At 30.4% G+C, this 7,466-nt stretch overlaps 1 pseudogene; it reads left to right on the top strand.

The window, feature by feature from the left end:
* The first annotated feature begins 628 nt into the window (after positions 1 to 628).
* Positions 629 to 3,890, top strand: LOC137617559 (uncharacterized; annotated as a pseudogene).
* The last annotated feature ends 3,576 nt before the right edge of the window (positions 3,891 to 7,466 follow it).

The raw sequence follows: 7,466 nt of genomic DNA, 5'->3' as shown, positions 1-7,466 counted from the left end.
CACAATAGCCTATCTCAGAATTCTTAGCTTTGTCAGCCTCATCTGCTAAGCTGAAAAAAAAAATTCATGAAGCACGTAGCCTTCTACCAGGAATAAAAAAAAAAAAATATTTATATATACAATTCATGCAAATAACATTATTTCATTTGTAAAAATTACTATTAGATGATAGTCTTAAAGAAATTAATATAACAAACTATGCGATTTTAATTCTTAAAGTAATGTTAGTATGAAATATATGCACGTAATATGATAAAAGATTTGAAAAATGATTTATTAATGATTTTATTAAAACTATTAAATTTCACTAAACGTCTTTTTCATAAAATAACTAAAACTTATATCAACAGAATTTTTATTAAAAATTATTTTGAGTTGCTCTTATCATTTATAAAAGTTTTTCCAAAAAGAAAAAATAGATTTGTTAGAACATTCGATAAATATTATTCCTCTATGACTATTATTATTATTATTATTATTATTATTATTATTATTATTATTATTATTATTATTATTATATTATTATTATTATTATTATTATTATTATTATTATTATTATTATTATTATTATTATTATTATTATTATCATTATTATGATGATGATGTCCGCATAGAATCTGCGTTCATAATGAGGTAACAGAGAGAGAGAGAGAGAGAGAGAGAGAGAGAGAGAGAGAGAGAGAGAGAGAGAGAGAGAGAGAGATTTTGGATATTGAACTAAGAGCAATATTTCTAACCCGTCAGGATGCTTTTCTTTAAATTTCACGTCTGTTTTCCAAGACTGCATATGCACTTTTTTTTTTTAGCTTACACGAAAAGGTCCCTGGTGGATAAATCTTTATTATGTTGGATTATTTCGCCTAAATTTCAAAGAAAAAGTAACTTTCATATTCGTAGTTTAATCTTATATCCCGCTATGTAGTTTATATTAATTTTTACCCATCTCCCTGCCTGATTGTGATCCATACATCACTTGTCCGTCACTTTTAAGAAATTAATAAAATAAGGGTGTCGTTACCCTCTGTATCTTTCGTCTGAGCTCTAAGCTTTTTCAGATGAGTTTACCTCCCTCTATCAAAATGGGATTTGGTTTTCCCCTCTTCATTGCTCTGCAGAGGAGAAGTTAAATTATTTTAAGAAAGATATACATTTTTATTTTAAGGAGCAGGTGAGCAATGCTAAGTGAAGGGGAACAATAATATCCACATCCCTGTTATGTTAGGGTTTGTGTCCAAGAGCAATTCATAGGTAGATACTACCATTAGAGAGTTATATGGTCATTTGATTGGCTAGAGAGTACTACATTAGATCCCTCTGTTTATGTCTCGTTTTTTCTTTGCCTACACAAACAATTCTTCTTCACTTAAAGGGTGAACTACCGTACTGTAAATTTCCAGTGGCTACTTTCCACTTGTAACAGTAAAAGAAATTTTATAGCTATTCTAGGCTGCTCCTCTGGAGAAGGGCACTAAAATATCAAATAATTGTTTTCTAGTTTTGGTTAGTGGTATGGCGTTTGCACCATGGAAATCCCCTGTCTTGGATTAGAGTTCTCTTGCTTGAGGGTACACTGGGGAACACTATTATAACTGTCTTCTCTGCCTGTCTTTTTTTTTTTTTTTTTTTTTTTGAATTGTGTGGCAGGTTGGCTTAAACTCTTTTGGGAACATTGATTTGTATATCCATATGAATCTTTTAATCTATTTTTTTGCTAAGTATAAAATTTGATATATGATTATATATGATAATTATAGAGAAAATATTTTTTTTTCACTCTGCTCATCGTGTTTTTTTTTTTTACCTATTTTGAAAAATGACACCTGGAAATAATTAATTTATAAGTAGAAAAATATATACACTTTTTTTACACTCCTTATATTCCCTAAGTAATTTTCTTTGATAATATTATACTCTTAAATATTACCATAATAGTGATGTGAATTATTTACTGCAATGTTCTGAAAATAGGACTGTTGAACACTGGGTCATTCTGTATATCCTGATTTATCCACTATCCTGCACTAACATGTTGAGCCGCTCTCCTCTGATGTTGTGAAACAAGTATAATTCTGTTCATACCTGAGCCTTGCAGGATAATCAGTTTGGATTTGGTTTTCGCTGAGGAAGCACCACAGATGAGGAGTGTTATCATAGATGTAATTTACTTATATGTATAATTTTATCTCTATCAGAAGTATCATCCTAACCACCACCCTCAAAATTCCTTCTCTTTATTATTCCTTTTACTACCATTATTACTATAATTGCTGTTACTGTTTCTGTTGCTTTTCCTATTACTATAATATTATCATTACTGTTTATGTTGTAGTACTATTATTACTGTAATAACTGTTACTGTTACTGCTATCATGGTAATTGTTGCTGCTCTTACTGTTACTCTTGTTATTACTACTTTTGAAGTAGTAGTAGTATTAGAACTTAGTTCAGTATTACTATCACTGCAATCAATATCATATCTACTATTATCATGATCGCTATCATCGAGATCATGATCATTATATAATTTTATAATATGACAGGACATGGATACCATGCCATTATATTCCTTAATTTTTTTTTTCAGGTAATTACCAATACTACCTTTGTCACCATAAAATTCTCTTTATTATCGCCATCATAAATAACATATTTCTTTGTTTTTTCTATCGCTATCAGCATTATTTTTATACATATTTTCTTCATTCTATCAAAACTTGTCTATCGAAACATTATTACTGAAATACACTTATATTTTCAGTCCTTTCCTTTTTTCTCTATATGCAACAATCTGAATATATTCTAATTATTGTTTTTTTTTTTTTTTTTCAGTACAAAGGCCCCTCAAATGCCCTATCAATATCTATGTGATGCGCTGAAGAAGTTACTGAATCAAATTCCGATGTTATAGATATATGTTCATTCTTCCTCCTCCTCCTGAGGATCTTCCTGGTGATAGCGATGAAGAAAATGATGATGATGCTCTCGATGTAGATGGAATACCTGATGAGATTAGTAAAGAGCTTGAAGTTCATGGAAATACAGTAGATAGAAATGAACATTAAGATGAAGAGATTCAAATTTTCAGGGAAAAAGGAAGATGCCGTAAAAGAGAAAATCTATCATTGGATTTACACTGTTCCTAAATGTGATTCTGGAGCTAACTTAGGCATAGGAATATTAAAGATGAAATCATTAGCCATCTGAAAATGCAAAATTATTTGCTAAAAGGGATAAGAATTAAAAGGATTTCTGTATTATTGATGAAAACATGAATAAGTTTTTGTGATGACTTTTAATTTGTGCCACAGTGTCCCGTCTAAGAATTACTATTGTTCCGTAAGTGATAAATTAGATATACCAATATTTCCTAAGACCATGACTGGGGAAAAGTTCAAATTGACAAAGAAATATTTTCATAGAGCAGATAACAATAATGTGGCACAATAAAAAATGGCTAAGATTTTACCTTTGCTTAATATAGTCAGAGAGAACTGTTAATAACATGGCCTATTCCATGAATTTCTGAGCATTGATGAAACAATGATCCCATATCATAGCCATCACACAATGGGAAGTTATATGAAATAAACCTGTCTGATTTTGCTATAAGATGTGGGTGATGTCTAGGGCTGATGGCTACCCAAAATATTTTTCCATTTATTGTGGCAAGGATGAAAATACAAAGCTACAACTTTGATCTCAATTTGTTTTAGACATGTTGCAGGAGCCAGTGATGAATAAGGATTCGCATGTCATACTTTTATTTTTTACAATATTTTTCAAAGACTATACACTGATGGTTGATATTACAAAGCAAGGCTTCAGTGCTTGTGGAACAGTCAGAGAAAACTATACAGGAAAATGTTCCCTTAAAAAAAAAAAAAAAAAAAATGGAGAAAAAAGAGAGAGGTTTCTATGCATACAGAAAAGATGTTAAGGGTGAATTTTCAGTTTTGTGCAAATATTTTACCCTTAAGTGTCTAACGTTCGTGTTTTTGGGAACACAAAATTAATAAAGTAACTAAGATATTATATATTTGGATGTATTTCATTTTCATAAATTACACCTAAATGAATAAGTTTTGAGATATTTGTGCGTCTACCGAACTTCCTTCAGTATGCAGACATTAAAGGCTGAAGTAGATGTCAATATAAACTTTGGGAAATGTTTCATTTTAAATTGGATGTGATGCCTTTCTAAAAACACTTGATTAATATTTATATGTTCCAAGTTATTAATGCATCTTTAAACAATCTAACTTAAACCGAAGATATTGTAAAAATAGCCTGTAGTTATTTTGTTTGTTTTTTTCTCATACCTGATTTGCCAAATATCGACATTATTTTTTTATTAGTTCATCATATTTCATTGACGAGAGACAACATCATAATTACAATATGGTGTTCAAATTTCTCTACAATGTTGAATATATATTATTGTTGATTCGCATTTCATTCAAAGACATTTGAATCGTAAAAATTTCAAAATACACGGCGAACTCCTTCAACCTTCTTACCAAAGGATTTATTTATTCGATGCTCTAGGAACGTTGCTTCAGTTTAATAGTTTTTTATGCCCTTCAGAATATATTCTATTTAAAAAAGAAGAAAGAAAATGGTACTAAACATGAGATAATTCATAGCTTCGTAACTAGCTTCCAGGTCTACACGCATGTATGTGTATTTGATCTTCCGTTCCTTTTCCTTCTAGCAAGTGAAACGTCGTCGGAGAGAAGAGAGATTTTTCCCACCACGACTATTGAAGGGAACTACTTTGTATTAAATAAATTGCATAAATTGCTTTATTAAAGACTTTTGAACTTGGTTCTTATCTATTAATGACTTTTCTCGTATAAATATGAATTAATGATTATTCACCCTAGGATTAAGGAGTTGCAAGATGCTAAATAACCATTTAGTAGATGGAAAAACTAGCATGTTTCCCATATGGTAGAACAATTTTAGATAAAAGGTAAACATTTGTGTTTTGAACTGGTTACTTTTCGTAATCCTAAAAAAAGGGGAAGAGTGGGGACACATAATAACAAACACTTCTTGATATGGCATTGGACAGATTTGTCTCGCTAATATTACTTGAAGATATTATACAAAATCAGATAGAGACCATTTCCATCAATCTATTCGCAACTGCAGTAGTTTTTATGAGTTAGGAGATGTTATAGCCCTGATCAATATCTGTTTGATAATAATGTTAATAAATTCTAGTTGCTATTCTATTGTACAGGAACCCTTGACCAAATGCTGTTAATTCAGTTATCTTTGAATCGTCATAATTAAGAACACGTCATTTGCTGAATAAAATTCCATTTCCACTTAAAACTAGAAAGCGCTAACCTCTGCCATAGTAGATTTTTTCTCGATATTTTGCTTGTCCTTGACCTTGACCTTGTACTTTGACTTTAACACGTATTAATTGACGTACATTTTACTAACATTAAATATGAATCAAGTTTGAAATTTCTGTTACATCGATGTTCAAAATTAAGGCAGATTACATAATTTGGATATTTTGCTTAACCGAGGCCTTGACCTTTGACCTTAACCTTCCAGAATCTGATAATTTCTAGCTTTTTTCACAAAATTCAATCCAAATATGTTTCATTACTCTATGATGAAAATTGTGGCCAGGAAGCTGTTAACAAACACACACCCACACAAACGAATACACAAACAAGAGCAAAAACAAAACCTCTTCTAACTTCGTTTGCGGAAGTAATGACTTCAATATAACATTGGCAATGTCACTCGCTGGAAAACTTCCATCTACAATGGAACAGACATTTTGAATTTAACAACGTTGATTGTGCCAGCTCTATTCGTTCGAATTACAGAGAAGCATTAACCGCAGAAGGCTGTTAATGTAAACCTTTGGCCGAAGCACTTGTGGTTAATATCTCAAACATTAACCGTCGTTGTAATTAATGTAGAATTGCCCTTGTCATGAATGCCTCCTATGTAGAAGTCGAGAAAACTAATAGACCTTTGAAAAACATAATTCCCAGAGAATGTGAGTAGTATGTTTTTTTTTTTTTTTTTTTTTTTTTTTTTTTTTTTTTTTTTTCATTCGATAGCTGTATAAAAGTAAAAGATGTTCTAGTTATAGATCATTAGCATTACTTTATGCTTTACGTTCCGGGGTAAAATTGCCAGTGCATTTTTTTTTAAAGTTTGGCGGTTCTAGTCAAGTAATTTACTTACTTTAATAAACTCTCCTCGTAGACTATATGGCATATGCTGATATCAAGATTATTATTATTATTATTATTATTATTATTATTATTATTATTATTATTATTATTATTATTATTATTATTATTAGTGAAAATCAATAATATTTGCTATAGATGTGGCTCCTTAACAATGAAAATTTGTTTCAAACGTAAGCGGTATATGTAGTTATTGTTAAGAATCTCTCTCCCCAAAAAGCCATTACTTAATAAGGCGTTCTGGAAATACGAACCTAAAGTTCTCTTAATCAGAGTCCATCAATTCGGGAGATTATGAGATTCTGCAAATGGAAATCTAACACAACTTTAGAAAATGTAAATGCACAATGATTCCCCTTCAGGTCATGAAATAATTAATTAATTCCCTTTTCCCGAAACAAACATGTTATCTATTTGCTCTCGGTGGAAGTTTAATGTTTATATCATTAATCTTAATATGAATGGAATTATTAATTTTCCCATTCAATATATTTATTCCTTTTCGTTTCATTGCGACCATTTTCCTTTTCTCATAAAATTCTCTGTTAAGAAAGTATACCATCGTATTAATACCATTCTAATTTATTTAAATGATCTTATTCACAGAAATTATACTTTCGTTATTTACACATTCACTAAAATTCCATTTTTTTTTATGCAATAAGTAATAAAACTCTTTTAGCATGACTCAAAATTTTAGCTATAAATTATGCTGATAAAAAAAAGGTAACCTATTTCATTTACTAGTTGCACTACAATTAACTGTATCCTTCACCAACTAAACTAGACTGTATCTGATATAACATCAAAGATATTTCATGGCCCACAATGACGCTATTGGAAGAAAATGTATTTCCGTTCCTGAATATCTGTTAGCTGCAGAGAAAATGGGCAAGTAGTTGCCCAACAGTGTGTATATAAGATCGTTTCGTAGTGAAACGGCAACCAACTTTAAATGAATTCTTGGATTCTCTCAAAACTCTGACCAGTTAATTTTTCTATTTGATATCGCACTATTTTTTCATTTACACATGGTCGTTTCATGATGTATAGAAAGGGACATGGGTTCTGATATATTCCTGACATTTGAAAAAAATGATCGATCTTATCAATTATCTAAATCTAACTTATACAGTATATTTACAGCCAGTCCTTGGCATATATAAGATAAGAGAAAGGTTTGCTCTCCCCAACAAATACTAATCCTCTTACAATACCATTCAAAACAGATTTCTGATA

This window comes from Palaemon carinicauda, chromosome 23 (genome assembly GCF_036898095.1).
Source record: "Palaemon carinicauda isolate YSFRI2023 chromosome 23, ASM3689809v2, whole genome shotgun sequence".
NCBI classification, from domain to species: domain Eukaryota; kingdom Metazoa; phylum Arthropoda; class Malacostraca; order Decapoda; family Palaemonidae; genus Palaemon; species Palaemon carinicauda.
Note: the sequence above shows the minus strand (reverse complement) of the source record. Positions and strands in the feature narration are given on the sequence as shown.